Below are 16975 nucleotides of genomic sequence, written 5' to 3'. Positions count from 1 at the left end.
CTCCCCAGCCCTATTCCAAATCATACTTATTTTGCATAGGAGATACCATGGTCATGAAGATTGTTCTCCCAGGGTGAGGTTCATTCATTGCATTTTGGGTATGCTGACCCCTGTGATTTCCCCAAATGTGGGAAACTTGACTGCATTATTTTTGGTAGTGGGGGACTGTGTTTGTGCTTTCCTCTGGTCAGCTCTGGTAAAAGTCAGATTTCTTTGTCTCAGATTTTCCTCTAGCCTTGTTCTTCTTTCGAGAGTTCCCTTGTGCTGCCTCAGTTGGATCTCCTTCACTTTACAGGGGGGTACCCGAGCAGCGACCCTCCCCAGCTCTAGCCCAACTCCTACTTACCTGCCAGGTGAGATACTATGATCATGAAGGTGCTTCTCCCAGGGCAAGGCTCACCCATTGCACTCTGGGTGTGCTGCCCCTGCGATTTCCACAAATGTGGGAAACTTGACTGCATAATTTGTGTTTCCCCTGGTCGGCTCTCGTATAATTCAGATCTCTTTGTCTCAGGTCTCTCTCCAGCCTTGTTTGCTGTCTGTTTCCACTTCTCTTTTCTTGAGCCGCTCCCTTCTATGCCCTTGCGCACTATCCTGACTTATCCTCCTGTCTGCTTACTTTGTGCCTTCAAACGCACAATGCGAACTACAGGTAGTGCTGCAGGGCCCACACCCTTTTAGTTGCCTTACAGAGCAGCTCTGGAGCTGTTACAGTGCCCAGCTGCTGCAAGAAATCAGCTTGAATGCTTCAGGGGCTGGGGCAGAGCCAACATGAGCCCCACACAAAAGGAGGGTGGGGGTGTTTAATGCGAACTAAGGGTCATCCAAGCACCGCAAAAGGCCGCCATGCCCTGCATGCCCCTTTTCTCTTTTCATATGCAGATGAGGGTTCCAGCCAACTTTGGCCCACTGCTTGGATGACATCACCGTATGCAAATTCGTCTCCTGCAGACCTTCCCCCAGGAATGCTTGTACTAGTTATTGCATATGGTTTGATATTTGATGGTGCTTCAGTATTAGGCAGCCTTCTGCCCTCCCATGTTCATCTGAAAATATGTGTTCTCCCTGCAGTTGTTGTCCCCAGATGAGAGTTCCCTTGTGCTGCCTCAGTTGAATCTCCTTAACTTGACAGAGATGTGCCTGAGCAGCGGCCCTCCCCAGCTCTATCCCAAATCATACTTATTTTGCATAGGAGATACCATGGTCATGAAGATTATTCTCCCAGGGTGAGGTTCATTCATTGCATTCTGGGTATGCTGACCCCTGTGATTTCCCCAAATGTGGGAAACTCGACTGCTTTATTTGTGGTAGTGGGGGACTGTGTTTGTGTTTTCCTCTGGTCAGCTCTGGTAAAAGTCAGATTTCTTTGTTTCAGATCTTCCTCTAGCCTTGTTCTTCTTTCGAGAGTTCCCTTGTGCTGCCTCAGTTGGATCTCCTTCACTTGACAGGGGGGTGCCCGAGCAGCGACCCTCCCCAGCTCTAGCCCAACTCCTACTTACCTGCCAGGTGAGATACTATGATCATGAAGGTGCTTCTCCCAGGGCAAGGCTCACCCATTGCACTCTGGGTGTGCTGCCCCTGCGATTTCCCCAAATGTGGCAAACTTGACTGCATAATTTGTGTTTCCCCTGGTCAGCTCTCGTATAATTCAGATCTCTTTGTCTCAGGTCTCTCTCCAGCCTAGTTTGCTGTCTGTTTCCACTTCTCTTTTCTTTAGCCGCTCCCTTCTATACCCTTGTGCACTATCCTGACTTCTCCTCCCGTCTGCTTACTTTGTGCCTTCCAATGCATTATGCTAACTACAGGTAGTGCTGCAGGGCCCACACCCTTTTACTTGCCTTACAGAGCAGCTCTGGAGCTGTTACAGTGCCCAGCTGCTGCAAGAAATCAGCTTGAATGCTTCAGGGGATGGGGCATGGCCAACATGAGCCCCACACCAAAGGAGGGTGGAGGAGTTTAATGCGAACTAGGGGTCATCCAAGCACCGCAAAAGGCCGCCAAGCCCTGCACGCCCCTTTTCTCTTTTCATATGCAGATGAGGGTTGAAGCCAACTTTGACCCACTGCTTGGATGACATCACCGTATGCAAATCCGTCTTCTGCAGAACTTCCCCCAGGAATGCTTGCACTAGTTGTTGCATTTGGTTTGTTGTTTGGGGGTGCTTCAGTATTAGGCAGCCTTCTGCCCTCCCATGTTCATCTGAAAATATGTGTTCTCCCTGCAGTTGTTGTCCCCAGATGAGAGTTCCCTTGTGCTGCCTCAGTTGAATCTCCTTTACTTGACAGAGATGTGCCTGAGCAGCGGCCCTCCCCAGCCCTATTCCAAATCATACTTATTTTGCATAGGAGATACCATGGTCATGAAGATTGTTCTCCCAGGGTGAGGTTCATTCATTGCATTTTGGGTATGCTGACCCCTGTGATTTCCCCAAATGTGGGAAACTTGACTGCATTATTTTTGGTAGTGGGGGACTGTGTTTGTGCTTTCCTCTGGTCAGCTCTGGTAAAAGTCAGATTTCTTTGTCTCAGATTTTCCTCTAGCCTTGTTCTTCTTTCGAGAGTTCCCTTGTGCTGCCTCAGTTGGATCTCCTTCACTTTACAGGGGGGTACCCGAGCAGCGACCCTCCCCAGCTCTAGCCCAACTCCTACTTACCTGCCAGGTGAGATACTATGATCATGAAGGTGCTTCTCCCAGGGCAAGGCTCACCCATTGCACTCTGGGTGTGCTGCCCCTGCGATTTCCACAAATGTGGGAAACTTGACTGCATAATTTGTGTTTCCCCTGGTCGGCTCTCGTATAATTCAGATCTCTTTGTCTCAGGTCTCTCTCCAGCCTTGTTTGCTGTCTGTTTCCACTTCTCTTTTCTTGAGCCGCTCCCTTCTATGCCCTTGCGCACTATCCTGACTTATCCTCCTGTCTGCTTACTTTGTGCCTTCAAACGCACAATGCGAACTACAGGTAGTGCTGCAGGGCCCACACCCTTTTAGTTGCCTTACAGAGCAGCTCTGGAGCTGTTACAGTGCCCAGCTGCTGCAAGAAATCAGCTTGAATGCTTCAGGGGCTGGGGCAGAGCCAACATGAGCCCCACACAAAAGGAGGGTGGGGGTGTTTAATGCGAACTAAGGGTCATCCAAGCACCGCAAAAGGCCGCCATGCCCTGCATGCCCCTTTTCTCTTTTCATATGCAGATGAGGGTTCCAGCCAACTTTGGCCCACTGCTTGGATGACATCACCGTATGCAAATCCGTCTTCTGCAGACCTTCCCCCAGGAATGCTTGTACTAGTTGTTGCATATGGTTTGATATTTGATGGTGCTTCAGTATTAGGCAGCCTTCCGCCCTCCCATGTTCATCTGAAAAGATGTGGTCTCCCTGCAGTTGTTGTCCCCAGACGAAAGTTCCCTTGTGCTTCCTCAGTTGAATCTCCTTAACTTGACGGGGGAGGGGCTGCCCGAGCAGCCACCCTCCCCAGCCCTATCCCAACTCATACTTATTTTGCATATGAGATCTCTTGATCATGAAGATTGTTCTCACAGGGTGAGGTTCATCCATTATATTTTAAAATAGGAAGGTACAAATTACATATTTGAATTGCATCTATGTGTTGGATTCAAATGTCCCCCCCCCCCTTCCTTTCTCAATTGTGCCCGTCAGCAGCTATTCTAAGGTTGCTGCCAATGGGTGTGACACATTAATTTCTTCTGTGGGGTACACTGGACTCCACAAGGATTCACATTGGTGTGTAGAGTAGGATCTTGATCTGAGGCACCAACCGGCTCAAAGCTTTTGACTGTTCCCAAGAAGCTCAGTGCATTCTCCTCTATAACCCCGCTTCCATGAACAGGGAGCTCAGTTTGTAGTTGGTGCCTTCAGTAGCAGGCCACTTAACAGGGGCCTGCCTCAGGCAGCCTATTCTTAGCTATTAATTTTGACAAGAAAAGAAGAACTTGTTTTATGAGAATCTACAAGGGCTGCAGCAGGCTAGGTCTAATAGACATCTTTACTGCAGCTTCATCACTCCCAGCGGCGCTGTATACTCCCGTGCCCTGGTTGCTGGGTCACTGCAGCGGAGGCTCCGGTTTCTTCCTAAGGTCAGTCACACACACACCGCCCTTCCGGATCACGAGGCCGCTGATGAAGGGGAGCGTGGCCGTAGGGGGTGGACCGTGTGTGCACTGGCGTGGACACTGATTACTGGGCAGCCGCTCCACTAGCCACCAGGTACAGTTAAGGAGCACAGGTCTGGGGGTTTTTCTCCTATATTAAACCAATTTTGTACTGCCCGCAGCGCATTGTGATAGGTAATAGGGCCTGATTCAGGTTGGATTGCAATCACAATAAGCGATCCAACTGCAAAAATTGCTAAGAGCATACGCATGTGCCTGCATTTTCTGCGGCACCCCGCAGAGAATGCGATCGCCTCTGCCTGTCAATCGGGGCAGGGGGGGAGAGGGGGGTCAGCAACACTCCATTTCCAAGTCAGGGATGGAGCGGTGCGGGGGCAAGGCTTCAAAATGGGGTCTGCAATGGAGGAGACACAGGGGGCGTGGTCACAGCGGCTGTATGACATCACATTCAGCCGCTGTGATCACAAAAATGGTGGCGGCTTCCTGCGCGCACATACAGTCTGCACCAGCAGGAGGCTACACCATTTTTTATGATCACGCTGAACTGCAGTGCGACTGCAATTACAGCATGGTCAAGAAGGGAGGCGTCATGCTGGGTGGCCATTAGAGATGAGCGGGTTCGGTTCCTCGGAATCCGAACCCGCCCGAACTTCACCCTTTTTTGCACGGGTCCGAGCAGACTCGGATCCTCCCGCCTTGCTCGGTTATCCCGAGCGCGCCCGAACGTCATCATCCCGCTGTCGGATTCTCACAAGACTCGGATTCTATATAAGGAGCCGCGCGTCGCCGCCATTTTCACACGTGCATTGAGATTGATAGGGAGAGGACGTGGCTGGCGTCCTCTCCATTTAGATTAGAAGATAGAGACGAGTGACATTTGATTTACTACTAATTTGGGGAGCAGTTGAACTTGTCAGGAGTACTCAGTAGTGCAGAGTTTTGCTGATAGTGACCACCAGTTTTATTATTTATAATCCGTTCTCTGCCTGAAAAAAAACGATACACATACCATATATGTGCTCAGCCTCAGTGTGCTGCATGATATATCATCTATGTATATCTGACTGTGCTGAGTGCTCACTGCTCACACAGCTTAATTGTGGGGGAGACTGGGGAGCAGTTATAGCAGGAGTACAGTGCACACTTTTGCTGCCAGTGTGACCACCAGTATATTGTCTGCCTGAAAAAGTTAAACACTCCTGTGGTGTTTTTTTTTTTTATTCTATAAACGCATTCTGCTGACAGTGTCCAGCAGGTCGGTCATACATTATATTATATAAATATTTACCTGCAGTAGTGTTATATTTTTTTTTCATCTCTATCATCTTTATCATCTCTATATTAGCAGACGCAGTACGGTAGTCCACGGCTGTGGCTATCTCTGTGTCGTCAGTGCTCGTCCATAATTGTATACCTACCTACCTGTGGTGGGTTTTTTTTTTCTATCTTCTTCATACTAGTAGTTTAGGAGTCTGCTGACAGTGTCCACCAGGTCCATCATTATATTATATACCTACAGTAGTAATATATTTATTATATTATCTATACTAGCAGACGCAGTACGGTAGTCCACGGCTGTGGCTATCTCTGTGTCGTCAGTGCTCGTCCATAATTGTATACCTACCTGTGGTGGGGTGTTTTTTTTCTATCTTCTTCATACTAGTAGTTTAGGAGTCTGCTGACAGTGTCCACCAGGTCCGTCATTATATTATATACCTACAGTAGTAATATATTTAGTATATTATCTATACTAGCAGACGCAGTACGGTAGTCCACGGCTGTACCTACCTCTGTGTCGTCACTCGTCCATAATTGTATACCTAACTGTGGTGGGGTTTTTTTTTCTATCTTCTTCATACTAGTAGTTTAGGAGTCTGCTGACAGTGTCCACCAGGTCCGTCATTATATTATATACCTACAGTAGTAATATATTTAGTATATTATCTATACTAGCAGACGCAGTACTGTAGTCCACGGCTGTACCTACCTCTGTGTCGTCACTCGTCCATAATTGTATACCTACCTGTGGTGGGTTTTTTTTTTCTATCTTCTTCATACTAGTAGTTTAGCAGTCTGCTGACAGTGTCCACCAGGTCCGTCATTATATTATATACCTACAGTAGTAATATATTTAGTATATTATCTATGCTAGCAGACGCAGTACGGTAGGCCACGGCTGTGGCTATCTCTGTGTCGTCAGTGCTCGTCCATAATTGTATACCTACCTACCTGTGGTGGGTTTTTTTTTCTATCTTCTTCATACTAGTAGTTTAGGAGTCTGCTGACAGTGTCCACCAGGTCCGTCATTATATTATATATACCTACAGTAGTAATATATTTAGTATATTATCTATACTAGCAGACGCAGTACGGTAGTCCACGGCTGTACCTACCTCTGTGTCGTCACTCGTCCATAATTGTATACCTACCTGTGGTGAAGTTTTTTTCTATCTTCTTCATACTAGTAGTTTAGCAGTCTGCTGACAGTGTCCACCAGGTCCGTCATTACATTATATATACCTACAGTAGTTATATATATTTTTTTTTATATCATTAATTATCATCTCTATACTAGCAGACGCAGTACGGTAGGCCACGGCTGTGGCTATCTCTGTGTCGTCAGTGCTCGTCCATAATTGTATACCTACCTACCTGTGGTGGGGTTTTTTTTTCTATCTTCATCATACTAGTAGTTTAGCAGTCTGCTGACAGTGTCCACCAGGTCCATCATTATATAATATATACCTACAGTAGTTATATATATATTTTTTTAATATCATTAATTATCATCTCTATACTAGCAGACGCAGTACGGTAGTCCACGGCTGTAGCTACCTCTGTGTCGTCAGTCACTCGTCATCCATAAGTATACTAGTATCCATCCATCTCCATTGTTTACCTGAGGTGCCTTTTAGTTGTGCCTATTAAAATATGGAGAACAAAAATGTTGAGGTTCCAAAAATAGGGAAAGATCAAGATCCACTTCCACCTCGTGCTGAAGCTGCTGCCACTAGTCATGGCCGAGACGATGAAATTCCATCAACGTCGTCTGCCGAGGCCGATGCCCAATGTCATAGTACAGAGCATGTAAAATTCAAAACACAAAAGATCAGTAAAAAAAAGGACTCAAAAATCTAAATAAAAATCGTCGGAGGAGAAGCGTAAACTTGCCAATATGCCATTTACCACACGGAGTGGCAAGGAACGGCTGAGGCCCTGGCCTATGTTCATGGCTAGTGGTTCAGCTTCACATGAGGATGGAAGCACTCAGCCTCTCGCTAGAAAAATGAAAAGACTTAAGCTGGCAAAAGCACAGCAAAGAACTGTGCGTTCTTCAAAATCACAAATCCACAAGGAGAGTCCAATTGTGTCGGTTGCGATGCCTGACCTTCCCAACACTGGACGTGAAGAGCATGCACCTTCCACCATTTGCACACCCCCTGCAAGTGCTGGAAGGAGCACCCGCAGTCCAGTTCCTGATAGTCAGATTGAAGATGTCAGTGTTGAAGTACACCAGGATGAGGAGGATATGGGTGTTGCTGGCGCTGGGGAGGTGAGGTGGTTTGTTTAAGTCAGGCACCCGGGGAGACACCTGTTGTCCGTGGGAGGAATATGGCCATTGACATGCCTGGTGAAAATACCAAAAAAAACTGCTCTTCGGTGTGGAAGTATTTCAACAGAAATGCGAACAACAGGTGTCAAGCCGTGTGTTGCCTTTGTCAAGCTGTAATAAGTAGGGGTAAGGACGTTAACCACCTCGGAACATCCTCCCTTATACGTCACCTGCAGCGCATTCATCATAAGTCAGTGACAAGTTCAAAAACTTTGGGCGACAGCGGAAGCAGTCCACTGACCAGTAAATCCCTTCCTCTTGTAACCAAGCTCACGCAAACCACCCCACCAACTCCCTCAGTGTCAATTTCCTCCTTCCCCAGGAATGCCAATAGTCCTGCAGGCCATGTCACTGGCAATTCTGACGAGTTCTCTCCTGCCTGGGATTCCTCCGATGCATCCTTGAGTGTAACGCCTACTGCTGCTGGCGCTGCTGTTGTTGCTGCTGGGAGTCGATGGTCATCCCAGAGGGGAAGTCGTAAGACCACTTTTACTACTTCCACCAAGCAATTGACTGTCCAACAGTCCTTTGCAAGGAAGATGAAATATCACAGCAGTCATCCTGCTGCAAAGCGGATAACTGAGGCCTTGGCATCCTGGGCGGTGAGAAACGTGGTTCCGGTATCCATCATTACTTCAGAGCCAACTATAGACTTGATTGAGGTACTGTGTCCCCGGTACCAAATACCATCTAGGTTCCATTTCTCTAGGCAGGCGATACCGAAAATGTACACAGACCTCAGAAAAAGACTCACCAGTGTCCTAAAAAATGCAGTTGTACCCAATGTCCACTTAACCACGGCCATGTGGACAAATGGGGCAGGGCAGACTCAGGACTATATGACTGTGACAGCCCACTGGGTAGATGTATTGACTCCCGCCGCAAGAACAGCAGCGGCGGCACCAGTAGCAGCATCTCGCAAACGCCAACTCTTTCCTAGGCAGGCTACGCTTTGTATCACCGCTTTCCAGAATACGCACACAGCTGAAAACCTCTTACGGCAACTGAGGAAGATCATCGCAGAATGGCTTACCCCAATTGGACTCTCCTGTGGATTTGTGGCATCGGACAACGCCAGCAATATTGTGCGTGCATTATATCTGGGCAAATTCCAGCACGTCCCATGTTTTGCACATACCTTGAATTTGGTGGTGCAGAATTATTTAAAAAACGACAGGGGTGTGCAAGAGATGCTGTCGGTGGCCAGAAGAATTGCGGGACACTTTCGGCGTACAGGCACCACGTACAGAAGACTGGAGCAACACCAAAAACGCCTGAACCTGCCCTGCCATCATCTGAAGCAAGAAGTGGTAACGAGGTGGAATTCAACCCTCTATATGCTTCAGAGGATGGAGGAGCAGCAAAAGGCCATTCAAGCCTATACATCTGACCACGATATAGGAGGTGGAATGCACCTGTCTCAAGCGCAGTGGAGAATGATTTCAACGTTGTGCAAGGTTCTGCAACCTTTTGAACTTGCCACACGTGAAGTCAGTTCAGACACTGCCAGCCTGAGTCAGGTCATTCCCGTCATCAGGCTTTTGCAGAAGAAGCTGGAGACATTGAAGGAGGAGCTAAGACAGAGCGATTCCGCTAGATATGTGGGACTTGTGGATGGAGCCCTTCATTCGCTTAACCAGGATTCACGGGTGGTCAATCTGTTGAAATCAGAGCACTACATTTTGGCCACCGTGCTCGATCCTAGATTTAAAACCTACGTTGTATCTCTCTTTCCGGCAGACACAAGTCTGCAGGGGTTCAAAGACCTGCTGGTGAGAAAATTATCAAGTCAAGTGGAACTTGATCGGTCAACAGCTCCTCCTTCACATTCTCCCGCAATTGGGGGTGCGAGGAAAAGGCTCAGAATTCCGAGCCCACCCGCTGGCGGTGATGCAGGGCAGTCTGGAGCGACTGCTGATGCTGACATCTGGTCCGGACTGAAGGACCTGCCAACGATTACGGACATGACGTCTACTGTCACTGCATATGATTCTCTCACCATTGAAAGAATGGTGGAGGATTATATGAGTGACCGCATCCAAGTAGGCACGTCAGACAGTCCGTACGTATACTGGCAGGAAAAAGAGGCAATTTGGAGGCCCTTGCACAAACTGGCTTTATTCTACCTAAGTTGCCCTCCCACAAGTAGTACTCCGAAAGAGTGTTTAGTGCCGCCGCTCACCTTGTCAGCAATCGGCGTACGAGGTTACTTCCAGAAAATGTGGAGAAGATGATGTTCATTAAAATGAATTATAATCAATTGCTCCGTGGAGACATTGACCAGCAGCAATTGCCTCCACAAAGTACACAGGGAGCTGAGATGGTAGATTCCAGTGGGGACGAATTGATAATCTGTGAGGAGGGGGATGTACACGGTGATGAATCGGAGGATGATGATGAGGTGGACATCTTGCCTCTGTAGAGCAAGTTTGTGCAAGGAGAGATTAATTGCTTCTTTTTTGGTGGGGGTCCAAACCAACCCGTCATTTCAGTCACAGTCGTGTGGCAGACCCTGTCACTGAAATGATGGGTTGGTTAAAGTGTGCATGTCCTGTTTATACAACATAAGGGTGGGTGGGAGTGCCCAAGGACAATTCCATCTTGCACCTCTTTTTTCTTTCATTTTTCTTTGCGCCATGTGCTGTTTGGGGAGTGTTTTTTGGAAGGGCCATCCTGCGTGACACTGCAGTGCCACTCCTAGATGGGCCAGGTGTTTGTGTCGGCCACTTGGGTCGCTGAGCTTAGTCACACAGCTACCTCATTGCGCCTCTTTTTTTCTTTGCGTCATGTGCTGTTTGGGGAGTGTTTTTTGGAAGGGCCATCCTGCGTGACACTGCAGTGACACTCCTAGATGGGCCAGGTGTTTGTGTCGGCCACTTGGGTCGCTGAGCTTAGTCACACAGCTACCTCATTGCGCCTCTTTTTTTCTTTGCGTCATGTGCTGTTTGGGGAGTGTTTTTTGGAAGGGCCATCCTGCGTGACACTGCAGTGCCACTCCTAGATGGGCCAGGTGTTTGTGTCGGCCACTTGGGTCGCTGAGCTTAGTCACACAGCTACCTCATTGCGCCTCTTTTTTTCTTTGCGTCATGTGCTGTTTGGGGAGTGTTTTTGGAAGGGCCATCCTGCGTGACACTGCAGTGCCACTCCTAGATGGGCCAGGTGTTTGTGTCGGCCACTTGGGTCGCTGAGCTTAGTCACACAGCTACCTCATTGCGCCTCTTTTTTTCTTTGCGTCATGTGCTGTTTGGGGAGTGTTTTTTGGAAGGGCCATCCTGCGTGACACTGCAGTGCCACTCCTAGATGGGCCAGGTGTTTGTGTCGGCCACTTGGGTCGCTGAGCTTAGTCACACAGCTACCTCATTGCGCCTCTTTTTTTCTTTGCGTCATGTGCTGTTTGGGGAGTGTTTTTTGGAAGGGCTATCCTGCGTGACACTGCAGTGCCACTCCTAGATGGGCCAGGTGTTTGTGTCGGCCACTTGGGTCGCTGAGCTTAGTCATCCAGCGACCTCGGTGCAAATTTTAGGACTAAAAATAATATTGTGAGGTGTAAGGTGTTAAGAATAGACTGAAAATGAGTGGAAATTATGGTTATTGAGGTTAATAATACTTTGGGATCAAAATGACTCCCAAATTCTATGAACAAGGGAAAATGTCATCATCCCGCTGTCGGATTCTCGCGAGATTCGGATTCCATATAAAGAGCTGCGCGTTGCCGCCATTTTTACTCGTGCATTGAAGAGAGAGCGGAGAGGACGTGGCTATGTTCTCTCAGTGGAAATCTCAATATCAGTGCTCAGTATCAGTGGATACTTATTGCTGCTCAGTAATACTAGTAGTGTGTCTCTCCTGCTCAGTGTCAGTTCTCAGTAGTATCCTCATCAGTGCTCAGTATCACTGCTCATTGTCTTGTGCTGCATTGTTGTGCTCAGCATACTACAGTACATTACTAATAGTCCAGTGCTGCATCTTGCTGCTCAGTGTCAGTTCTAGTATCCTCATCAGTGCTCACTATCACTGCTCATTGCATTGTGGTGTTCTGTATACTACAGTAACATAGTAATATAGTAACATATAGTAACATAGTTTTTGAGGTTGAATAGAGGCAAATTGCCCATCGTGTTCAACCTGTTTTAAGTTGTGATGATTCTACATACTTGCTTAATAATGTATTATGACTAGTTAGCTACTACAACTCATGTTACCCCCGGATTAACCATGTTGATATTTTAAGTATTATAAACTTGGATAGCTTTTTCATTCAGAAATGTATCCATTCCTTTTTTAAATCCAATTACAGAGTCCGCCATTACCACCTTCCCTGGCAGGGAATTCCACATCCTGATTGCCCTAACAGTGAAGATCATAGTATCTCACCTGGCAGGTAAGTAGGAGTTGGGCCAGAGCTGTGGAGGATTGCTGCTCGGGCACCCCCTGTGAAGTGAAGGAGATCCAACTGAGGCAGCACAAGGGAACTCTCGAAAGAAGAACAAGGCTAGAGGAAGATCTGAGACAAAGAAATCTGACTTTTACCAGAGCTGACCAGAGGAAAGCACAAACACAGTCCCCCACTACCACAAATAATGCAGTCGAGTTTCCCACATTTTGGAAATCACAGGGGTCAGCATACCCAGAATGCAATGAATGAACCTCACCCTGGGAGAACAATCTTCATGACCATGGTATCGCCTATGCAAAATAAGTATGATTTGGGATAGGGCTGGGGAGGGCCGCTGCTCAGGCACATCTCTGTCAAGTATAGGAGATTCAACTGAGGCAGCACAAGGGAACTCTCATCTGGGGACAACAACTGCAGGGAGAACACATATTTTCAGATGAACATGGGAGGGCAGAAGGCTGCCTAATACTGAAGCACCCCCAAACAACAAACCAAATGCAACAACTAGTACAAGCATTCCTGGGGGAAGTTCTGCAGAAGACGGATTTGCATACGGTGATGTCATCCAAGCAGTGGGCCAAAGTTGGCTGGAACCCTCATCTGCATATGAAAAGAGAAAAGGGGCATGCAGGGCATGGCGGCCTTTTGCGGCGCTTGGATGACCCTTAGTTCGCATTAAACACCCCCACCCTCCTTCGGTGTGGGGCTCATGTTGACAATGCCCCAGCCCCTGAAGCATTCAAGCTGATTTCTTACAGCAGCTTGGCACTGTAACAGCTCCAGAGCTGCTCTGTAAGGCAAGTAAAAGGGTGTGTAGTTTGCATTGTGCATTGGAAGGCACAAAGTAAGCAGACAGGAGGAGAAGTCAGGATAGTGCACAAGGGTATAAAAGGGAGGGGCTCAAGAAAAAAGAAGTGGAAACAGACAGCAAACTAGGCTGGAGAGAGACCTGAGACAAAGAGATCTGAATTATACGAGAGCCGACCAGGGGAAACACAAATTATGCAGTCAAGTTTCCCACATTTGGGGAAATCGCAGGGGCAGCACACCCAGAGTGCAATGGGTAAGCCTTGCCCTGGAAGAAGCACCTTCATGATCATAGTATCTCACCTGGCAGGTAAGTAGGAGTTGGGCTTGAGCTGGGGAGGGTCGCTGCTCGGGCACCGCCCTGTCAACTGAAGGAGATCCAACTGAGGAAGCACAAGGGAACTCTCGAAAGAAGAACAAGGCTAGAGGAAGATCTGAAACAAAGAAATCTGACTTTTACCAGAGCTGACCAGAGGAAAACACAAACACAGTCCCCCACTACCACAAATAATGCAGTCGAGTTACCCACATTTGGGGAAATCACAGGGGTCAGCATACCCAAAATGCAATGAATGAACCTCACCCTGGGAGAACAATCTTCATGACCATGGTATCTCCTATGCAAAATAAGTATGATTTGGGATAGGGCTGGGGAGGGCCGCTGCTCAGGCACATCTCTGTCAAGTAAAGGAGATTCAACTGAGGCAGCACAAGGGAACTCTCATCTGGGGACAACAACTGCAGGGAGAACACATATTTTCAGATGAACATGGGAGGGCAGAAGGCTGCCTAATACTGAAGCACCCCCAAACAACAAACCAAATGCAACAACTAGTGCAAGCATTCCGGGGGGAAGGCCTGCAGCAGATGGATTTGCATATGGTGATGTCATCCAAGCAGTGGGTCAAAGTTGGCTTCAATCCTCATCTGCATATGAAAAGAGAAAAGGGGCGTGCAGGGTATGGCGGCCTTTTGCGGCGCTTGGATGACCCCTAGTTCGCATTAAACACCTCCACCCTCCTTTGGTGTGGGGCTCATGTTGACAATGCCCCAGCCTCTGAAGCATTCAAGCTTATTTCTTACAGCAGCTTGGCACTGAAACAGCTCCAGAGCTGCTCCGTAAGGCAAGTAAAAGGGTGTGGGCCCTGCAGCACTACCTGTAGTTTGCATTGTGCATTGGAAGGCACAAAGTAAGCAGACAGGAGGAGAAGTCAGGATAGTGCACAAGGGTTAGCTGAACACACTAACCGATTGCGCCACAGAGACACTTTGCAAAAAGTATATACTGACAAAGACTAATAAGCATTCATCTAGAACGTTTCCTAGAAAAACTTTAAAAAGTCAATAATCTGGAGAGTGTTTGTAAGATGTTTCTTCCAGCAACCAATGAAGAAACACATTGGTACTTTCGCATGATGAGTGAGTGCTTCAGGATCTCTTGCACTTACATGTGCAGCAGAGTACTGCAATGGAAGCATGCTGGGTCCATAACCCAGAGGTAGGCAGATTGAAACTATCCTTTGCTATATGCATTTTTTTGTTGTTCATTAAAGTAATCCAAAACTGGGATTGATATTTTAGCTTTTATTTTTACTTAAAGTACAATAACTTTTACCATTTTAATTTGTTTTAATAGTATATTGACAGTATTGTTTTCTTTCAAAAATCCACTTAATTTTCTTTACCCTATTATTAAAATGGTAATTGACAAAAACAAACTACATTGTCACCAGAAGGGCAATACAAAATGTACAAGTGATATATTAAAATCATCTTTCCAGCTTGAATTTCAATGATGCATTGGGGCAACGATTTTGTGAGAAACATCTTCACCCTTAAATAAAGATTTTCTTAATTCCTTACCTGTGTGCTAATTAGATATCACCTTGTTTTCACATTAAACAGACTTCCACATGAGAAAGCAGCAAGGATGCAGTGGCGTTAATGTTTCCTGGTGTCAACCTGTATTATTTCAGTAGATATTGAAATGAGGATGCATCTTGCTGCCTTTCCAATGAAGCAAGTTTAATTTAGTAATAGGTGAAAAACCATCCCTACAAATATGTTAATCAGATACTTGGCTTTGTGGACACTTTTCAGAGAACAAATTAGTTAGCATAAAAATAAAGCCAGAAAATGAAGAGCTGTTTAATCACTCAATTGGATTTTTCTGCCAGCATTTTTCTTTTTCTCTGCAACCCACTGCTAAATTGTGCTTCCTAGCTGTTTTTATAAAATCACTGAATCAAATCTAACTCTGATTACATCAGAGAAGGCCAGGTACCCTACACCATAACAGGGGGTTTGAAATTTTGACTTGTCTACTTAAAGATCACCAAAATCTGATAACAAGGTCAATTAAGTCCCTGGGTGGGATTGAACCACCAACCTTTTGGTTAATAGCCTTACACACTAACTGATTGCGCCACCGCGACACTTTGCAAAAGTACATACTGACAAATGCTAATAAGCATTCATCTAGAACGATTCCTAGAAACATTTTAAAAAGTCAATAATGTGGAGAGTTTTTGTATGATGTTTCTTCCATCAACCAATGAAGAAACACATTGGTACTTTCCCATGATGAGTGAGTGCTTCAGGATCTCTTGCACTTACATGTGCAGCAGAGTACTGTAATGGAAGCATGCTGGGTCCATAACCCAGAGGTAGGCAGATTGAAACTATCCTCTGCTATATGCATTTTTTTTTTGTTAATTAAAGTAATCCAAAACTGGGATTGATATTTTTGCTCTTTTATTTTTACTTAAAGTACAATAACTTTTACCATTTTAATTTGTTTTAATAGTATATTGACAGTATTGTTTTCTTTCAAAAATCCAATTAATTTTCTTTACCCGATTATTAAAATGGTAATTGACAAAAGCAAACTATATTGTCACCAGAAGAGCAATACAAAATGTACAAGTGATATATTAAAATCATCTTTCCAGCTTGAATTTCAATGATGCATTGGGGCAACGATTTTGTGAGAAACATCTTCACCCTTAAATAAAGATTTTCTTAATTCCTTACCTGTGTGCTAATTAGATATCACCTTGTTTTCACATTAAACAGACTTCCACATGAGAAAGGAGCAAGGATGCAGTGGCGTTAATGTTTCCTGGTGTCAACCTGTATTATTTCAGTAGATATTGAAATGAGGATGCATCTTGCTGCCTTTCCAATGAAGCAAGTTTAATTTAGTAATAGGTGAAAAACCATCCCTACAAAGATGTTAATCAGATACTTGGCTTTGTGGACACTTTTCAGAGAACAAATTTGTTAGCATAAAAATAAAGCCAGAAAATGAAGAGCTGTTTAATCAGTCAATTGGATTTTTTTGCCAGCATATTTCTTTTTCTCTGCAACCCACTGCTAAATTGTGCTTCCTAGCTGTTTTTATAAAATCACTGAATCAAATCTAACTCTGATTACATCAGAGAAGGCCAGGTACCCTACACCATAACAGGGGTTTTCGAAATTTTGACTTGTCTACTTAAAGATCACCAAAATCTGATAACAAGGTCAATTAAGTCCCTGGGTGGGATTGAACCACCAACCTTTTGGTTAATAGCCTTACACACTAACTGATTGCGCCACCGCGACACTTTGCAAAAGTACATACTGACAAAGGCTAATAAGCATTCATCTAGAACGATTCCTAGAAACATTTTAAAAAGTCAATAATGTGGAGAGTTTTTGTATGATGTTTCTTCCATCAACCAATGAAGAAACACATTGGTACTTTCCCATGATGAGTGAGTGCTTCAGGATCTCTTGCACTTACATGTGCAGCAGAGTACTGTAATGGAAGCATGCTGGGTCCATAACCCAGAGGTAGGCAGATTGAAACTATCCTCTGCTATATGCATTTTTTTTTTTGTTAATTAAAGTAATCCAAAACTGGGATTGATATTTTTGCTCTTTTATTTTTACTTAAAGTACAATAACTTTTACCATTTTAATTTGTTTTAATAGTATATTGACAGTATTGTTTTCTTTCAAAAATCCAATTAATTTTCTTTACCCGATT

At 45.7% G+C, this 16975-nt stretch overlaps 9 non-coding genes across 9 annotated transcripts; 6 read left to right on the top strand and 3 right to left on the bottom strand.

The window, feature by feature from the left end:
• The first annotated feature begins 22 nt into the window (after positions 1–22).
• LOC135044844 (U1 spliceosomal RNA) lies at positions 23–186 on the top strand. The gene has a single exon (XR_010237381.1). It is a non-coding gene; the product is annotated as a U1 spliceosomal RNA (small nuclear RNA).
• A 152-nt stretch (positions 187–338) lies between these two features.
• LOC135044454 (U1 spliceosomal RNA) lies at positions 339–501 on the top strand. The gene has a single exon (XR_010237045.1). It is a non-coding gene; the product is annotated as a U1 spliceosomal RNA (small nuclear RNA).
• A 674-nt stretch (positions 502–1175) lies between these two features.
• Positions 1176–1339, top strand: LOC135045008 (U1 spliceosomal RNA). The gene has a single exon (XR_010237544.1). It is a non-coding gene; the product is annotated as a U1 spliceosomal RNA (small nuclear RNA).
• A 152-nt stretch (positions 1340–1491) lies between these two features.
• Positions 1492–1654, top strand: LOC135045234 (U1 spliceosomal RNA). The gene has a single exon (XR_010237761.1). It is a non-coding gene; the product is annotated as a U1 spliceosomal RNA (small nuclear RNA).
• Positions 1655–2328: 674 nt separating this feature from the next.
• Positions 2329–2492, top strand: LOC135044843 (U1 spliceosomal RNA). The gene has a single exon (XR_010237380.1). It is a non-coding gene; the product is annotated as a U1 spliceosomal RNA (small nuclear RNA).
• A 152-nt stretch (positions 2493–2644) lies between these two features.
• LOC135044453 (U1 spliceosomal RNA) lies at positions 2645–2807 on the top strand. The gene has a single exon (XR_010237044.1). It is a non-coding gene; the product is annotated as a U1 spliceosomal RNA (small nuclear RNA).
• Positions 2808–12279: 9472 nt separating this feature from the next.
• Positions 12280–12442, bottom strand: LOC135045032 (U1 spliceosomal RNA). The gene has a single exon (XR_010237566.1). It is a non-coding gene; the product is annotated as a U1 spliceosomal RNA (small nuclear RNA).
• A 655-nt stretch (positions 12443–13097) lies between these two features.
• Positions 13098–13260, bottom strand: LOC135044387 (U1 spliceosomal RNA). Its single transcript, XR_010236992.1, has one exon. It is a non-coding gene; the product is annotated as a U1 spliceosomal RNA (small nuclear RNA).
• Positions 13261–13412: 152 nt separating this feature from the next.
• Positions 13413–13576, bottom strand: LOC135044927 (U1 spliceosomal RNA). Its single transcript, XR_010237463.1, has one exon. It is a non-coding gene; the product is annotated as a U1 spliceosomal RNA (small nuclear RNA).
• Positions 13577–16975: the final 3399 nt, after the last annotated feature.

Source organism: Pseudophryne corroboree, unplaced genomic scaffold (genome assembly GCF_028390025.1).
Source record: "Pseudophryne corroboree isolate aPseCor3 unplaced genomic scaffold, aPseCor3.hap2 scaffold_90, whole genome shotgun sequence".
Taxonomy (NCBI): Eukaryota; Metazoa; Chordata; class Amphibia; order Anura; family Myobatrachidae; genus Pseudophryne; species Pseudophryne corroboree.
Note: the sequence above shows the minus strand (reverse complement) of the source record. Positions and strands in the feature narration are given on the sequence as shown.